Here is a 17707-nt window from a genome sequence, read left to right on the forward strand (position 1 = left end):
TGTCAGATAAAGGACTAGTATTCAAGATCTATAAAGAACTTATCAAACTCAACACCCAATAAACAAAGAATCCAGTCAAGAAATGGGTAGAATACATGAACAGACACTTCTCCAAAGAAGACATACAAATGCCCAATACACATGAAAAAATGCTCAACATCGTTTGGCATCAGGGAAATACAAATCAAAACCACGATGAGATACCACCTCATTCCAGTCAGAATGGCTACAATTAACATGTCAGGAAATGACAGCTTTTGGCAAGCATATAGAGAAAGGGGAACCCTCTTACACTGCTGGTAGGAATGTAAGCTGATACAGCCACTCTGGAAAACAGTATGGAGGTTCCTCAAGAAGTTCAAAAAATGTCTACAATAGCCAAACTATGGAAAGAGCTGAAATGTCCATTGACAGATAAATGGATAAAGAAGATGTGAGACATGCACACACACACACACACACTGAAATATTACTCAGCCATCAGAAAGGATGAATACTTGCCATTTACATAGATGTGGAGGGAACTGGATGGTATTATACTAAGCTAAGTAAATCAATCAGAAATAATTATCATATAGTTTCATTCACATGTGGAATACAAGAAATGGCAGAGAGGAGCATAGGGGAAGGGAGGGAAAATGGAATGGAAAGAAATCAGAGAGGGAGGCAAACCATGAAAGACTCTTAACTATAGGAAACTGAGGGTTGCTGGAGGGGAGGTAGTGGGAGGATGGAGTAATTGGGTGACGGGCATTAAGGAGGACACGTGATGTGATGAGGTGCTGGGCGTTACATGCAATTGATGAATTATTGAACTTGATATCTGAAACTAATGATGAACTATATGTTGGCTAATTGAATTTAAGTTAAAAAAAACCACTATAGTGGCGACTGGCTGACTCAGTCAGTGGAGCCTGTGACTCTTGATTTCAAGGTTGTAAGTTTGAACCCCATGTTAGTCATGGAGTCTACTTAGAACAAACAAACAAAACACTGGAAATATACTTCCTATCATTGTTTTTGGTCACTTTGATTACTTCTTTTGGTCAGGTCAACCTCCTCAATCTTGGGCTGGCTCTTGACTTTGGTAAGGCTTCCAATAACAAATACTTCAGACTCAGCTATTATGTGTTGACCATTTAATAATGAAAATGCTTATTCTTCAGGGGAGGTAGGCTAAGGTAGGATGTTTGTTTTGGTTTTGGGGTTTGTTTTTTGTGTTGTTTTTTTTTTTTTCCAATATAAGCCTTTGGCAGGGCCTTCGGCTGGCAACAAAACGATATTTGAGACATTAGAGAAAGGATTTAGGAACTGAGTGTTCCCAGGCTTATCAAGTGGATGGTTTGTTCTAGACCGTCAAGAAAGAAGGATTTATTTTCAGAAAGGAGGTACATGCTATTAAGAGAGTTAATGGGATGAAAGTTTTCTCTCTTGCCTTGTATACCTGCTATTCCGAGGCTATTCTGCTTGAAGAACAAAATGTGAGAATTATCGTCTGCAGTTTTCCATAGAAGTTGTCTCGATGGTTGCTGATAAGTTACAGACTCTACAACAACCACTCCCAAGCCATTAAAACAGGTCTGAACCCATCCTGTCTGGTAAGTTGCTGATACTTCACAAAAAAAAAGTGAGAAGAGTAAATGCAGTTGGAGCCCAAGATTTCAACCCAAGACTGCGGTGACTGGGCGTAGGATAGGAAATACACCGGTATCTACGGAGTTGGGTTTTTAATCTCCATATCCAGAAAGGCTCAAAATCTTTTGTGCAGAGACAATTAAATGCAATTAGTACCTATCCTACTGTATTGTGATTAGTACATACCCTACTATGTCTACCAAAGCCTGAGAATTCAGGGATAGGAAACACTGGCTTTCATTTCCCTAAAAAAGTAAAAGACAAAGGTTATTTACTATATACCTTGGGAAAATTTTTAGATGACTTAATATTTGGCAACCAAAGCAGCTAGAATTCTATAATCTCACCATATCAAATGAATAAGTAGGATATTTTATGAATGTATCATTTAACTTAGAAGACTTTTTTTTTGGTCACTTAAAGAACACTTTAGGGGTGGAGAGCTTTAATCCTTTTGTTACTGAACAAAGTGGCATTGTGAAATTAAAGTGGGTAGATTTTTATAGTAATAAACACAATACGGGTAAATACCTTTGGAATGCAAAAATCTTTATTAAGTTAAATAAATTTTAAAAGTTATGAGCTAAGTGTAGCGGCGCCCAGGTGCCTCAGTCAGTTAAGCATCGGACTCTTAATGTCAGCTCAGGTCTTGATCTCAGAGTCGTGAGTTCAAGCCCCACACTGGGCTCCACACCAGGCATGGAGCCAACTTAAAAAAAAAAAAGTTATGGACTAAGTATTTAAATAAACTTTTATCTAATTATCTTTCCATTTATTTGATCAATAGCACCTTTTTTTTAAAAAAAGATTTTATTTATCTGTTTGTCAGAGAGAGAAAGAAAGCATGCACAAGCAAGAAGAGTGGCAGACAGAGAGAGAAGCAGGCTCCCTGCTGAGCAAGGAGCCCAATGAGGGACTCAATCCCAGGACCCTGAGATCATGACCTGAGCTGAAGGCAGATGCTTAACCAACTGAGCCACCCAGGTGTCCCCTGATAGTATTTTTAGTACGTCATATTGCAATTGTTTACATTCTAAGCTATGATTCACATTTAATACAAATTGCTATCCTTTGAGCAAGGATACTCTTCGAGGAAGGACATTTTTCCCAAATAACCAAGTCATATAGAATTTTTAAGCCCCAAAGAAAGATCTCTGTAGGTGAAAGGGACATGGTATCCTTTAGCTCAGCCTAACTTCTACTTGACTTGGGAAATTTGTAGAGTTTATCTCTGTTTTTTGTTTTTTGTTTTTTGTTTTTTGTTTTTTTTTAGAGAGATCACCAAACCCAAACGTTTTCACAACATCCCTCATGGGTTGTAAATATATTGCCACTGCTTACTGGCTGTGGAAATAGCCGAAGAAATTCAGGGATTTATCAAAGTTCTTGGCAAATGTGTTGTTGGAAAAGGTAAATGAAATTGGAGCCAAGGATATTGGATATAGTCTTGATGTTCGTTATTTACCTTCTATGCAAATATTTTCCCCGCTTTTGGTTTGCTTTCGTGAGTCATTATGTAAAAGCAACCACACAAGGGCAGGGTGTAAATTATTAGCTGGTGTCTGCCGGAGGCGGCGGGTGTGGGACCGAGCTAGTCTGGTAGAGGAGGCCTATGATGCAGCAGTGAAAGGATTCGCCTAAAGCACGACAAAGGAGGTAAGATACAAGTTTACTGAATACACTACAAGGGAGTGGAGGTGGGGCAGGACATCCAAGAAGAGCCCAGAAAGCAGTAAGGGGTGGGAGGAAGGGAGCTGTTTTTAGGGGGAACGAGAGGAGGTATGGGAAGTATGGAAGTTTCCTTTTTGGGTACCTGTGCCCAGTTGTAAGTACCCCATTGTTCAACCAGGACATGTGGATGTTTTGAGGTGGGCCGTCTAATGGGCCTGTTGTATTCGGTCTGCTGGTCCCTGTGGAAACTACCTTACTCAGGTCTCCATTGTTCAAGCCTGCTGCCTAAAAGCAGCCTTTACAGGGGAGGCAATTTAAACTCGGGATCACAGTACCAGGTCACGTGCAGTGAGTGATGAGTGCTTTCGTTCAAGAGGCAACCCTCTGATTGTAGGTGTCCATATCGTGTTTTGATGACTCATATTGGCATCACCTTGAGGTCTAGATGGTGGTCCGCCCTCTGGAGCTCCTGAAAATACATGACATAACCCAAGAACATCAGGCGAGAGACGAATCACAGACACGAAAGGCCTACAGCAAGACGTATTCCGCTGTGGCTAGACTGCGGTAAGACTCTCTACTCAAAGTCTTGCAACTCAGAGTACTTTCTTGCTCAAAGAGGTTGATAGCATCAGCCACCCCCTCCCCACCCTCCTCCTTTGTTAGAAATTCAGAATTTCAGGCCCCAGACCCGCTGAATTAGAATCTGCACTTTAACAACATCCTTGGTGATTCAAGGGTTAAGTTGGAGTTTGAGAGGCCATGATTTAGGTCCTAGATTCTAGGGTATCCCATTATTGTATTTGATTTTCCTGAATTATCCAAAAGACCCAGGACAACCTCTCTCCCACTTCCTTCCATCCATTTCTCCTCTGTTCTCTTTATTCCTCCTCCCCCTGCTTCTTAGTCTCTTTCTCTCTCTCTCTCTCTTCCTCCCTCCCTCCCTCTCTGCTTTTTCTCCTCTCTCCCCCTCTAGAACATATGCCAGGGAAATAGAGACCTTCAACTCATGCGTTTTTATGTGTATTCGCAAAGCCAAATAATTCCAACCACAAGGAGCATGAATCTATAAAGGAGCTGAAAGAGGAGTATCGAAAGGTGGTGGTGATGGGTCTCTCCACTGAGTTGGAGCAGAGCCAGGAGGGGAGAAACAGGTGGATGTGGATGGATGTGGAAAGGTGTGAGTTTTGCCTCCCTCCTCTGCTAGCCTGCGGTCAGTCACTGAGATCTCATCACTTACTGAAGTTGCTGAACAGGAGGCAAGGCATCAAGATTCTGCCCCTTTTCTTTTGTTACTGTTTTATTTTGAAAGAATTTCACACTTCAAGAAAATTGCAAAAATAATGCAAGGACATTCTGTATATCCTTTATCCAGATTCGCCTTTTTTTTTTTTTTTTTTTTTGTAAAGTAAGCTCTACCCTACCCCCAACATGGCGCTTGAATTTATAACCCCAAGATTAAGAGCCAGATGCACTACTGACTGAGCCAGCCAGGTGCCCCCAGATTCACCATTTTTAACATTTGACAATATTTGCTAGCTCTCTGTCTCTTTGTACATATATGTACACACACTCATGAATTATTAGCTCAGAAGGCTGTATCTATTTTATCCCTTACCCCCACCCCGCCCTTTTTTAAATGTAGGGTCGGTAAGGATCATATCTTATTTTCTTAGGCTCATGATTTGAGTTTTAGATTTTGGAGATTATTTATACTGATTGCTTAACAAGAAAAAAGAAATTCAAAGTTTGCAGTATTAAAATCTTGCCTTGTCCATGAATTCCAATCTTAGAGTTAATTAGGATTTTTGTTTGGTTTTTCCTCTATGCCTGCTTAGATATTCCATCATCCTTGAGAACAAATAGCCAGATTTTAAGCTATCTTTCCAATCATTTTTTTGTGTAATTTTTTTTTACATATCATGGGGAGACCTGACAAGAGCTAACCACCTTTTGGGTTTGAGTTTGTGTGGAGTTGGTTTTTCTTCCCTCAGCTTTATTGAGATAACTGACATACAACCTTGTGTACATTTAAGGTGTACAACTTGTTGATTTGATACATTTCTATACTGCAAAATGATCGTCAAAATAGCATCGGCTCTCACACCTCTATTCCATGCAAAAATATCATTTCTTTGGTAAGATCTACTCTCTTAGCCACTTTCAAGTACAAGATACAGTGTTGTTGGCTTTAATCACCCTGCTGTACATTAGGTCCCCATGTGCATTAGACCTTATAATTGGGAGTTTGCTCCCTTTGACTAATACCTCACAGTTTCCCACATCCCCCAACCCCTGGGAACCAACACTTAGTCCTGTTTCTCTACTCATAATACTTCAGAGTATATTTCTTAAAAACAATATTCTTTTATGAAATCACAGAAATGTAACGTTGGTAGAATACTATTCCCTAATGTAGTCCATATTCCAGTTTCATCAATTGCCCCCAAAAAGTCTTGTATAGGAACTTTTTACTGAAGCAGGATCCAGCCCAAGAACACATGTTATTATTATTATTAATTTTTAAAGATTTTATTCACCCATCTGCCAGGCAGAGATCACAGGTAGGCAGAGAGAGAGGGAGAAGCAGACTCCCTGCCGAGCAGAGAGCCCGATGCAGGGCTCCATCCCAGGACCCTGAGATCATGACTTGAGCCAAAGGCAGAGGCTTAACCCACTAAGCCACCCAGGCACCCTCATTTCAGTTTTAATGGCTATTTTAACCTTTAACAAGTAACACAGATAGTATTTATTACAGGATCTCTTTTTATGTGATAAATTTGGCTTCATGGGGGAATTTATGGCATTTCCTCTGTATTTCTCATTTCTCTTCTGGCTAGTGCACATGGCTCCAAGGAATCATTACTTGTCCACACTGACTTTGGGGAAATCACTCTTCTGGGCAGAGTTCTAACGGTTTTACAGTATCCAAAGAGTCTCTGAAGTGAACGAAAATAAAAAAAAATGAATGTTTTCATGGCAAGGAAGCATGGAGATCACACCATCCATCTTTCATAGACTCTTCTTTCTGCTTCCCTCTGTACATCTACTCTGCTTGTCATTTCCTCTTCCTATTGCCTTCCCCTGTTGACTCATCTTGGACTTGCCCTGATTATTTACAACCTACTGGCCTAAATACATAGCACTTACAGAGAACTTCCTTCTCAGTGTCTGTTATGGGAGGAACTGTGACCCACCAAAGACAAGTTCAAACCCAACCCCCATCCCTGTGAATGTGACCTTACTTGGAAATAAGGGTCTTTGCAGACATAATCAGGTTAGGATGAGGTCATGAAGGTTGGCATGAATCCAATGTAACTGGTGTCCTTAGAGAAAGAGAAGAAACACAGAGACAGACACACACAGAGGGAAGATGTCTCCAAGACAGACAGACAGGGAGAATGCTATGTGAGGATTGAGGCAGAGACTGGAGTGAGCAATCCAGCTACAAGTCGAGGAATGTTGAGGATTGCTACAACACCAGAAGAGGAAAACATAGACTAGATTCTCCTAGGGCCTTCAGAGACAGCATGGTTCTTAGAACTTGATTTTGCTCTTCTGGTGTTTAGAACTATGACAGTAAGTCTCGGATGTTTTTAGCCACTGACATTGTGGTCCTTGGTTACAGGAGTCCTAGGAAACTATCACAGTGTCCCAGCTAAAGTCGCTGAGCGAAGCTGCTTGGCTGTCTAACCCTGGTCTGGTTAGAGGTCAGCTTTGCTTCCCAGCCTGAGTAACTGTGAGTGGGGCCGTCTGACCTACATGTCTAATATAGGAAGGCTGGCAGTCTAGGACCCACTTGGAGAAAGGCCAGGGAGTGTGGCCGTGGCTTGAAGACACAGACAAGGAAGTAGGACTCTAACTCTCTGTCTTTGTTGGCTTGCAACTTTGCTTTCAGGAGGGGGCAATGAACCCCAAAATTTCTCACTTCTGCAGCCATACTGAGAAGCTCTTGAACTTTTATCATGGAGGAGAGGGAAGCTTTCTAGGTTTGAATACCAACTGTTAAAATAGTGTTGACCAATACTGTCTTATTTTGATAAACTATCTTAATTTCTCCATGCCAGGCATTCTTGCAAGATATGGGTCCATGGGAGAAGAAATATGGTCTGATTAATGAGCTTGCTTATTCCAAGGCACAAGTATGCCACAAAAAAGGGAGGGGGCTATTCATAAAAATATTAATCTGGGCCCTTTATGGCAACAACAAGCAGGATAGAGAGTCAGAAGAAAAAAAAAAAAAAGCCCACATCAACATCCAAAGATCCTGTATGTGGTGTATTGTTTCTCTAATCAGATTGAAACAGCTGAAATAGGAAAAATCTTTTTCTGGGGCTTTTTTCCATTCTTGAAATTCCTTCACATTGCACTGGGAAAATAGACCTCATGACATGCAGAGCCAAGTGATGAATCATTCTCCCTAAATACATAAATAAAACCTGAATTTGAGCCAAACCAGTAAATCCATTATCTTTCAATCTAGGCGTTGTGGCTTGCTAGTAAATATCCAACAACCAACTCTTGGGAGGGAAAAGCTCTGATCCGCAGTGCGTGCTGGTTTCCGACTCCCACCGTGGCTCATTTCAAGTCGCCAACCTTAAAGACAGTGAACTTGAAGATGGGAAAAGGTGTGCACAACCCACTCACGAGCTAGCTCCTCCCTGCTATTGCTTAGGAATTTATTTTAATACTTAAACTTGACACCTGTAGAGAAATTTTAAAATGATGTGTTCTTTGGACTGAGTGTTGCACATAAGAACTCCTTCACATTCGACATTCTTTTTCATCTTTACACTTGATGAGGTCAAAGACATCTTAGGTTTATAGGCCATAAAATTGAGTGCCTAAAAGAATGAGGCGTTCATATAAAGCCAGGTAGCGGAGCTGAACTCAGCAAGTTATTTCAACTCAAGGGCCTTTGTTTCCTTTGCTGAAAAGTGGTCTAATATGAGTATCCCAAGATGGTTGGGACGGTTTAATAAAATAATGCATGTAAAATTCTTAGCACATTGTCTGGTATGCAGTTCTTCCCTATTTCAAATGCAATAAATATTCATTGTAGAACATTAGAAAGTATCAATCGGCAAAAAAGAAGAAAATTTAAAATTTAATTTAAAATATTAACTGCGGGGGCGCCTGGGTGGCTCAGTGGGTTAAAGCCTCTGCCTTCAGCTCAGGTCATGATCCCAGGGTCCTGGGATCGAGCCCCGCATTGGGCTCTCTGTTCAGCGGGAAGTCTGCTTCCTCCTCCCTCTCTGCCTGCTTGTGATCTCTGTCTGTCAAATAAATAAATAAAATCTTTAAAAATTTAAAAAAAAAAAACATTAGCTGCGAACAATCTTGGTACAAAATTCTGGTTCTGCAGAACCATGAGTTGGATAGGGCAGACTGAGCATATGAAATACTTTACCAGTGATGAAGTATTTGAGCAATGGTTGAGTGCAATTTTGTTTGAATCATGATGGGAGCTTAGGTTGCATACCGATGTATGCAAATGACTTTTTAAAATAAATTAGAGGAATAATAATGTCATTGTCAATTCGAGTGTGCTATGATGTTTTTTTTTCTGGATTGTGAGTCCTAAGAAAGGAGATGCTACCAAGGCCCAGAGTCAGGACACCCATGGAAACACATAGTGGCTAAAAATTATACCCCCCATGAATGTTGCAAGAGAGATGGGGAGAGAACAAAGTCAGACAAATTATTATTAGGGAAAGCTAATGTGTTTCTTCCAAGCCCAGTCATTGGTAAGTGTTCCCTATGTTGTACGCTCTGTTGCAAAGGAGAGCAGGGCCTCTCCTCTGAGGGGTACAGCAGGGCTATGTGTGCATAATGCTTACTGTGGACAGAGGAGGGGCACTTGCGGTTTGCATGCCAAGGATGTGCTATTTTTGGTAGATGGCATTTCTCTGCCTGATTTGACTGAGGATTTTCAGTGGAAACAAGAAGTGATACTTTTCTTTTGTTCCCCAAATTTTATATTCTCGTTTTATTTTTGTTTCCTTTGTTACCACAATTCAGTATTTAGAAGATGGGCTTGTAGTTTAGAGTGCTTATATATGAAAAATCTTTCCTATTGTTCTCAGGCACAATAAAAAAATTAACACTTACAGGGGTGCCTGGGTGGCTCAGTGGGTTAAAATGTCTGCCTTTCGCTCAGGTTGTGATCCCGGGGTGCTGGGATCGAGCCCCGTGTCAGGCTCTCTGCTCAGCGGGGAGGCTGCTTCCTCCTCTCTCTCTGCCTGCCTCTCTGCCTGCTTGTGATCTCTGTCAAATAAATAAATAAAATATTTTTTTTAAAAAATTAACACTTATTCACATCGAATCTTTGAAAAACTGAGAAAAATGCAAAAACGCCACAATATTATAGCCCTACTGCCTTTTTGTGCATTTCTTCAGCCTTTTAAAAAGTATGATAGCAACATCCATTGCTATAAGTGTATCTACCCACCTATCTGTCTATCAACATATACTTTTTTAAAAAGCGGCATCATATGCACGCTACCATTTTTTTTTTAAACTTAAAAATAGACTGTTGAACGTCTTTCTAAGTGGGTGCATGAGGAGTAATCAGATCCTTTCAGTGGCTGTGTCTTTCATGTGCAAATAAATAAGCATCACTTAAGTATCCATTGTCACCCTTCCCATTGCCAGATGTTTACCTTGCTTTACTGTTCACTTTTGGTTTTTGTTTCTGGTTTTTTGTGTTTGGGGGGGTGTTTGTTTTAGGCAATTTCAAACTATGCTACATGAATATTCTTGGTATATCTTTATGTGCCTGAATTAGTATTTCTGTAAATATACATTTCTAGACGTGCAATTCCTGGGTTGAAAACGATGCATGCTTAAATTTTTCATAGCTGTGATCCACATAGTCTCCAAAAAAAAAGTGTTATCAATGAATTCAATAAGGATTAACATGCCAGAGCACTCATTTCCTCACATCCTTCCAGCAATGGGTACTATAAACCCTTATCACAGAAACAGATGACTTCCGTGATTGCCTCCTTATTAAGGATTCTTGGAAACTGAAGTGGTTGAAGGCCACAGAACTAGAGACTGGGTGTACTGCTCCATGGGCTGCTAGGAGAAGTCTTTGGACCCAGAGTCAAATGGGACTCTCCTGAGGCCTGGGAGGAAGAGAGTTGTATTTGGCCTCAAACCTCAAAGACCAATGCACCGCACACAGTGTAAGCCTGTTGTGGCAATACAGTAGCATAGTAGGGTGACAGATCGCTTCATTTTGGCTCAGGGCATCTCTTGTACTGGAAACAGGATCAGGAGCTAATTTGTACGGGGAAAACAGGATGGAGAAGAGTTTAGTGCTCAACCCTGTGCCAAATTTAAATAGTCATGTGAGATTCAAGATTTGTGATTCTGAAATCCCTTAAAACTCTACTAAAGATTAGATGATCCTTTAAGTGGCTGAGTCTAATTATAAGATAGGATGGGCTCTAAAAGTCAATCTTTCACTTCCTCAGGCAACAGAACTCATCAAGGCCATCTTGTAGGCATTGTTCTTGGCACTGGGACTTCAAAATAAAAATAAAATAAGGTTTTTGACTTAAAGGAGGTTACAGCCTCTGTTGGGGAGGGCAGAAAAGATTGAAAACCAGAAACTAATACCTTCCATAGAGTTCAGTCGGGTTGTGAGGGACATTTACTTAGGCAGATTTACCCACAGAAAGTTTTGGCACATCCATAATGGAAGAACTAAGAAGAAGGGAGGAGGGTGGTTACAAAGAAATGCTTCCAGGATGAGCACCAGATCACTTGATTGCTTCTTGGAGATAATTTTCACCTTGGTTCAAGTGGGTGGGTTGGTGGGTGGCCAGTGAAGAAGGGTTTTTTAAGGGATCTTCTCAAATTTTCTGTTCATACAAATCCTTAGAGTTCTTGTTAAAATGGAAATTTTGAATTGGCACGTCTGGGGTAAGGCCCGAGATTCAGCATTTCTAATAGGCTCCCAAGGAATGTCAGTGCCGCTGGCTCAAAAACCACACATTGAACCTTGAATGCCAAAGATCTAGATTGAGGAGGCCCTGAATCCTTTAGAATGACTGGGAATGAAAGAAGTGGCTTGGGTCAGAAACAAAACTGGAGAGGTAGTGGGAACTAGCTAAAGAAAAACTATCTAATGGTGGAGAGCCATTGGGGTACTAAAAAGAGAAGGGATAAATTGGGGGAGGTGGTGGAATCTAATTCAGAGAAGCAGACTATGGAGAATAAATCTCCTGACCTCCTCCCTTTCTCCTTCTTAGCCATTTTCTTCTAAGAATTCTTCTTCCTCTCCTTGTCCTCTTTCTCCTCCTTTCCTTCCACCTCCTCCTTATCATCATCATCATCATCACCATCACCATCTTGTATTTAGGTCATATAATTGGAGAATTACTTCGTGCAAGCAAAGGGGAAGACTTCTAAAACCATAGATTCCTAATAATACAGTTTCTGACACAACTTGGCCTATACAACCCAGACAACATATGCCAACAATATTTAAATAGATGAATAGATATCCTGGAGGGAATTTTGGTTTGGCTGAGTTTAGCACACAGTGAAGTCAGCACTATTTTGGGGACAAAAAGAGATTTTTGGCTATTGCAGGATTCTTAGGTCTTTGAGTTCCTTAAAATTTCCAAAATGAGTTTTTATCTACAGAACAATTCAGATTGTTTGCCTCACACAATGGGTGCTGCTTTGACCATAATTCTACGATTTGAATGGTGACTTGGTGACTCTGCAGTGGCTTCTCTGGGCCCTGACCTGATACCTAAGGAAATAACCACTGATTTTAATGACAAGCTTTCTCAGGCTCAGAGGCCATTTTTTTATAGAATTTTTCTATAATAAACTATAATATCTGTCTTCTTTCCTCAGACTCAGTAAAGTAAACATCTCTAAAGCCAAATAGTTGAATTTATCAATGCTCATTTCTGCTGTTAGCTGGGTAAGAAAATCATCAGGGAGATGATTTCCATTTCTGATGGACTTTGGTTGACTACACATGCTAGAATTTAGTCCTCTAACCATGAATCATAGATATGATGTCTGTATTAAATAAAGGAAGGCCACTTAATCAGATTTTTAAAATTTTTTATAAGATTTTATTTAGTTATTTGACAGAGAGAGAGAGAGAGATCACAAGTAGGCAGAGAGGCAGGTAGAGAGAGGGGGAAGCAGGCTTCCTCCTGAATAGAGAGCCTGATACAGGGCTCTAGCCCAGGACTCTGAGATTAAGACCTGAGCTGAAGGCAGAGGCTTAACCTGCTGAGCCATGCAGGTGCCCCTCTTAATCAGATTTTAAAAACCCAGCTTAGTAGTTAGATATTCAGAAAAAAAGATGGCCCCCAAATTCTAACTGCCATCACTTTCATAGGTCCTTGGTGTCTTTTTCCTCTTCTTTAGGAAAATATTTTGATTATTTTAATTTTTGAGGGCTTAGCATTTTTATGTATAGTCACATTAATTGATTGCATAAGGTGGATGAATCCCAAGTGATTTGGATGATTCTCACCCTCTCTCCGTGCCCCTTGGGTTGGGACTTACAATTGCTTTTTCAGGAGGAAATGCAATAAGGAGCGTAGCCACAGCATACACTTTTTTTCATGAAAAGAAGACAAGGTTCCTTTTAGCCTAGCTGGACTAGGATAATCAGTTTGTTCTGTTGCCTTGGAATCCAAACTCAGAGGCCTATCTGGGCCAGGAAGGACATGTGAAATGTATGATTAGTACAATGGATGAGTAACAGGGAGTGGCGGGGTCTATGCTGGATGAGGGTGTGTACTCACAACTAAATTTAAAACAACAACACTGATATGTGAGCCACACATCCATGACTGCAGGTTTGAATGTCATCTAACTCAATGTCAGTGTTGATAGCCAGAGCAGTACTCTCCTAAGATGAAGTGATGTGAGTGCAAGGGGAAGCCATACCACAGAACCCATAGCATGAATCCCTGCTTCCCCAGTGGGTAGACACAACATTGCTTAGTATTAAATGTTCACATCTGGAATTGACACACTTGCTTCATACTTTTTCCTGAAATTTTCAGTAATTTCTATAAGCATGTGTATACCTGCTCTGTGCCAACCACTGTGCTGGGATGTGCAGATCAATAATACAGAGTCCTTGCCCTTGAGAGCCTAATGATAGGAGAACAAAGTAGAGACATAACAGATTAAGGCAATCAAGTGTTAGTTCTCACTCTCATTTTTGTTTTATAGGAAAAATAACAATGGTACGGCATAAGCCAACAAGTTGGGAGTACAACAGAGAGCAGAATCATTGCCTCTAATCTCCCCCATCTAAATCATTCACATAATAAATGCACCACTATTGCCAAGAACCTCTGCCTTCCTGACTTCACTCCCGGCTCCCTGGCGCTCTGCCAGCCGGGAGGGAGCAGCTGGGATTTTGAGGCCGCTGTGTGGTAGTGGTGCTGTTAGAGTCCTTTTGTTCAAAGTAAGGATATGCCCAGAGGACAACAGCTCATTCTGTGGACAGTCATCAATAGTTTCACTAAAATAATAAAATGGTAGCCAGTCGCTATTGGACAATTTGAGCCGTAATGGGAATTCCCTTGGGGAGTCCATTTTAATGCAGAATGTACGAGACTGAGAGGCATTTGGAAAGACAAAAAATAATAAGTGGAAAAGGCTAAAAACAAAATGGCTCAGTTCAGTATTTTCTGATGTAACTCGTACTTCTTAGTTTTACAACATCTTCATTCCTAGAGCCCGTAAGACAGATGCCTTCCAGAGTTGTAATTATGTTTATGTTACACGTGGTCATTTTTCTTCAGAGACTGTTTCATCATATCTGGTTTTACCAATGTATTGGTCATTTACAGATAGTATCCTATTACTCTAAATATGAAAACTTGAGCTAACACCTCTGTGGGGCTGGTTAGTGACCCACAATGGGACCCATAGATACCTTATTTATAGATGAAAACTCACTGTAGTCAAAATCAAATTGAAGATGTCCCCATTATGAAAAACGATTATTTATACTCAAAATGTCAGAGATGGGGAGGGGCAGAATTCAAGTCTAGGTCTGGCCTCGAAATATGGAGCTTTTCCATCGATATCATTATTGTAACCAAGCTTGTGTTAATTTGTTTCTTGGTGACCCACAGAAACTACACCACGTGAGTTGTTGCACAAAGAAAAAAAAAACTTCATTTGCAGCAAATAAGGAGATGATATAGGACAGCTTCCAAAGTCATGACTCCCTAAAAATGGGTGAATGGGTACCTTATGTTTAGGGTTAGGATGAATATTTAGATAGGGACGCCTTGTCAGCATGTATAGGGTCAGGCGTAAGGTAGAATATGGGCCTTAAAGAAACATGCCTATAGGCACATTGTTATGTCCTGTAAATGGGGCTGAGGCTCCTCCTTGGCCAGACATTTTAATATTATAATGAGGTAAAAGTAATGGTAGGTCATTCCATTGATCACTCCATGGTACCTCTGCACAGGGTAAAGTTGGGATTTAGCTCAAAGGGTCTGAGTGTTCTGGGCCAGGGAAGACTTGTTAAGGCGGTTGCTATCACCTAAGGCGTGGTTTCAGGTTTTCATTTGCCTGAGTTGAGAGGAAAGCTGGAAGGAAGAACTTAAGGGAAAATATAAGAGGACAACAAGTACAAGCAGGTAGGCTGTATAGATCAGATCTTGAAGTCTAGCTGGGGACATTACCACCTTCAAAAAAATTAAGGTATAAAGTGAGATCATGCCGTGTTGATTTTAGGCAAATGAGATAACCTATTTCATTATGTAATCTAATAAGATGTTAATCTTTTGTAAAATTCAATACATATGGAGCCCCTCTGGAAATTACAAGTTAATTAACCTCATTAACCATGTTTTTGAGAAATTGTAACATTCCACAGAAGTGACAGGAGGAAAGAATATATTCTCTATATTCTATTTCGGTATCTCAATATCTCATATAAGTTGTAATCTAAATATGTTGCACTAATTTTTTTGAAAATTTTATTTATTTAAGAGAGAGAGAGAGAGAGAGCATGAGGAGGGAGGATCAGAAGAAGAAGCAGACTCCCTGCTGAGTGTGGAGCCTGATGTGGGACTGGATTCTGGGACTCCAGAATCGTGACCTGAGCTGAAGGCAGCCACTTATCTGCATGTTGCACTATTAAAGAGTTTCTAAGCAAAGTTTTGTAAAATGGCATTTCCCGGAGTATCTTCTTCCCCTGTATGGGTCCATGTTTCTCTGTTCTCATTATTCTTCCTATCATCTAATGCTACTGGTTCATTTTAAATCTTGAAGAAGTTCCTCAGCTTCCAACCCACTGATGACATCTCTCAAATATGTATAATTCTTCTATAATTTCAATAGGATTTAAGGAAAGAACATGGATTTGGTCCATCAACTTGAACTATGAACATCAGACAAATAATGGCTTGACTAAGTGGTGATCACAGGAAAATAAAGATCTATTATAAATATTTAAGGGAAGCAAACTGGAAGGGAAGAAATCCATCACTGAAGTATGGCTAACAATAGTGAAATGAAACTCCAAGCTATTAGGAAATGTACAACAGCAGGCTTGAGCAGATAATGGTACATAATTAGGAGGAAATTTTAATTCTTTAAGAAATTTGGGATTAAAAGGAGTGCCATCAAAAAACCATTGCATCCTATGCCTGGCACAAAGCATACACTTAATAATTATTTAGTAACTGAATGGGTGACATTGTCAGAAATGCTGTGGGATCTCATCCAAGCTGAAATATCAAGCTGTGAGTCGTGAGTGGTTGTGAGTGCTTTGATTTATAAAACTAGAAACTCTTTCTAAATCTAGTGTTTATCTAATACAAATGCTTTTTTTAGTAGGCCCATTTCAACCAATTCGCAATTGGGAGCTATCTCTTACTGCAAGAGTTCTTTGACACCCACTAAAAAGGCGGCTCTTTAATTTTCGGGATCTCACTTAAATGAAATATTGATAACGTAATTTTATATTAGAGGTTAACCAGACGTTAACTTTGACGCTGGGAAGGTAACACTTGAAGTTAGGTAAGTGGTAAATGCTGATTAACTTTCTGGGACCTTCAAAAGAGAGAAAAAACTTTTTTTTTTTTTTTTTTTTTGGTATGGTTGATTTTTCACAAAATCATAAAGTACATTTGCAGAGAGAGTCTGTGAGGGTCTGTCTTGCTTTCGGAAAAGTTCCTTCAAACTTCAGTTTGCATACAAACAACCCGGGCGTCCTGTTAAATGCAAATTAGGTTAGGCAGGTCTGAAAAGGTCCTAGGAGTGCAATTTTGACAGCTCCCAGGTGGTGCTGCCCGCGTTGTAAGAGTCTGCGTAGCAAAAGTATAAACGCTCCAACATCTTACGTCACTCAATTTTCGTTTTCGACTTAAAAGATTTGATCCAAATGTGCTTGCTGTTTTATAACGAAAGTAAGTTCCCAGAAAACACTAAGCCTGCTATCTTCCCTCACTTTTGAACGGCAAAAAATGCGATTCAAAACTGCAGCTCCGGCCTCCACGTTTGGTCGTCCTAAGGCGGCTTTGGGGACCAAGGAATGCGTCTAATACCCCAGTCCGGGTGTTGGCGCTGCATCTAGCCGGGCTCCGGGTCTGCGGAAAACACTCACGGGCGGGGGAGACCCCGGGGATGCCCTACCGCCCCCGGTCGCCGACGCTAGCCCTTTCCAGGAACGCGCGGGCCCGCCCCCTGCGCGCGGCCGCCGATTGGCCGGGAGGCGCCGGCGTGACGTCAGGCCCCGCCCTCTCTCCCCTCCGGCCCCGCCCCGCGGGGTGGCCTGGCGGTTTGGTCTGGAGCAGCTGAAACCGGTTTGAGCGGAGCCGCTTCCTGCCGCTCGGCGCCGCCGCGGGCTGCCTGGGGGAGCGCTGGCGAGGCGCTGACGGCGGGTGCCCGGCTTCTCGGCCCGCGGCCCTCGCTCTCGAGCGCGGCGGCGGCGACGGCGTCGGCGACGACGACGACGACGGCGCGGACCCGCGGACCCGGCAGGTGAGGCGGGCCGCCAGGCCTGGTCCGGCGCTCGGTGCGGAGGCCGCGGCGACAGCTCACGTGGCGGCCGAGCTGTCAGGGCGGCCGGACCGGGGACGCAGCGGGGCGAGGGGTGGGCAGCGTGCCCCGGCGCCCGCGGGCACTGCCCTCTCCCCCACCCGCCGGGAAACAGCGGCCTGGACGTTCGAGCCGGTCCGTCGGTGGGCAGTCTCTACCTGTTTCCACTTTTATTGTTTGCTGCCACGATCCCGTTGGGCTGCCTGGTGCTTAGTTCCCCTCCGAAAGATTTGTCAAGTGCGGGATTCTCCCTGTGCCAGAATGCAGAGAGCGTACGACCGCCACGAGTACGCGAACTTCGGGAACGAAGAAACAAAAATTGCCACTGAAGTCGTTCGTG

The 17707-nt window shown here is 41.9% G+C and overlaps 1 protein-coding gene across 4 annotated transcripts in view; it reads left to right on the plus strand.

The window, feature by feature from the left end:
* The first annotated feature begins 3211 nt into the window (after positions 1 to 3211).
* The window catches only part of GPCPD1 (glycerophosphocholine phosphodiesterase 1), a 67595-nt gene continuing 53099 nt past the window's right edge, over positions 3212 to 17707 (plus strand). Inside the window, exon 1 of one of the 4 annotated variants that reach the window (XM_082744429.1) lies at positions 3212 to 3291. The gene's annotated coding sequence lies outside the window, so the exon portion shown is untranslated. Of the gene's footprint in view, positions 3292 to 17064; positions 17311 to 17707 lie in introns of those variants that run through there. The other 3 variants (XM_082744431.1, XM_082744428.1, XM_082744432.1) reach the window with 3 other exon arrangements.

This window comes from Mustela nivalis (genome assembly GCF_964662115.1).
Source record: "Mustela nivalis genome assembly, chromosome: 8".
Taxonomy (NCBI): domain Eukaryota; kingdom Metazoa; phylum Chordata; class Mammalia; order Carnivora; family Mustelidae; genus Mustela; species Mustela nivalis.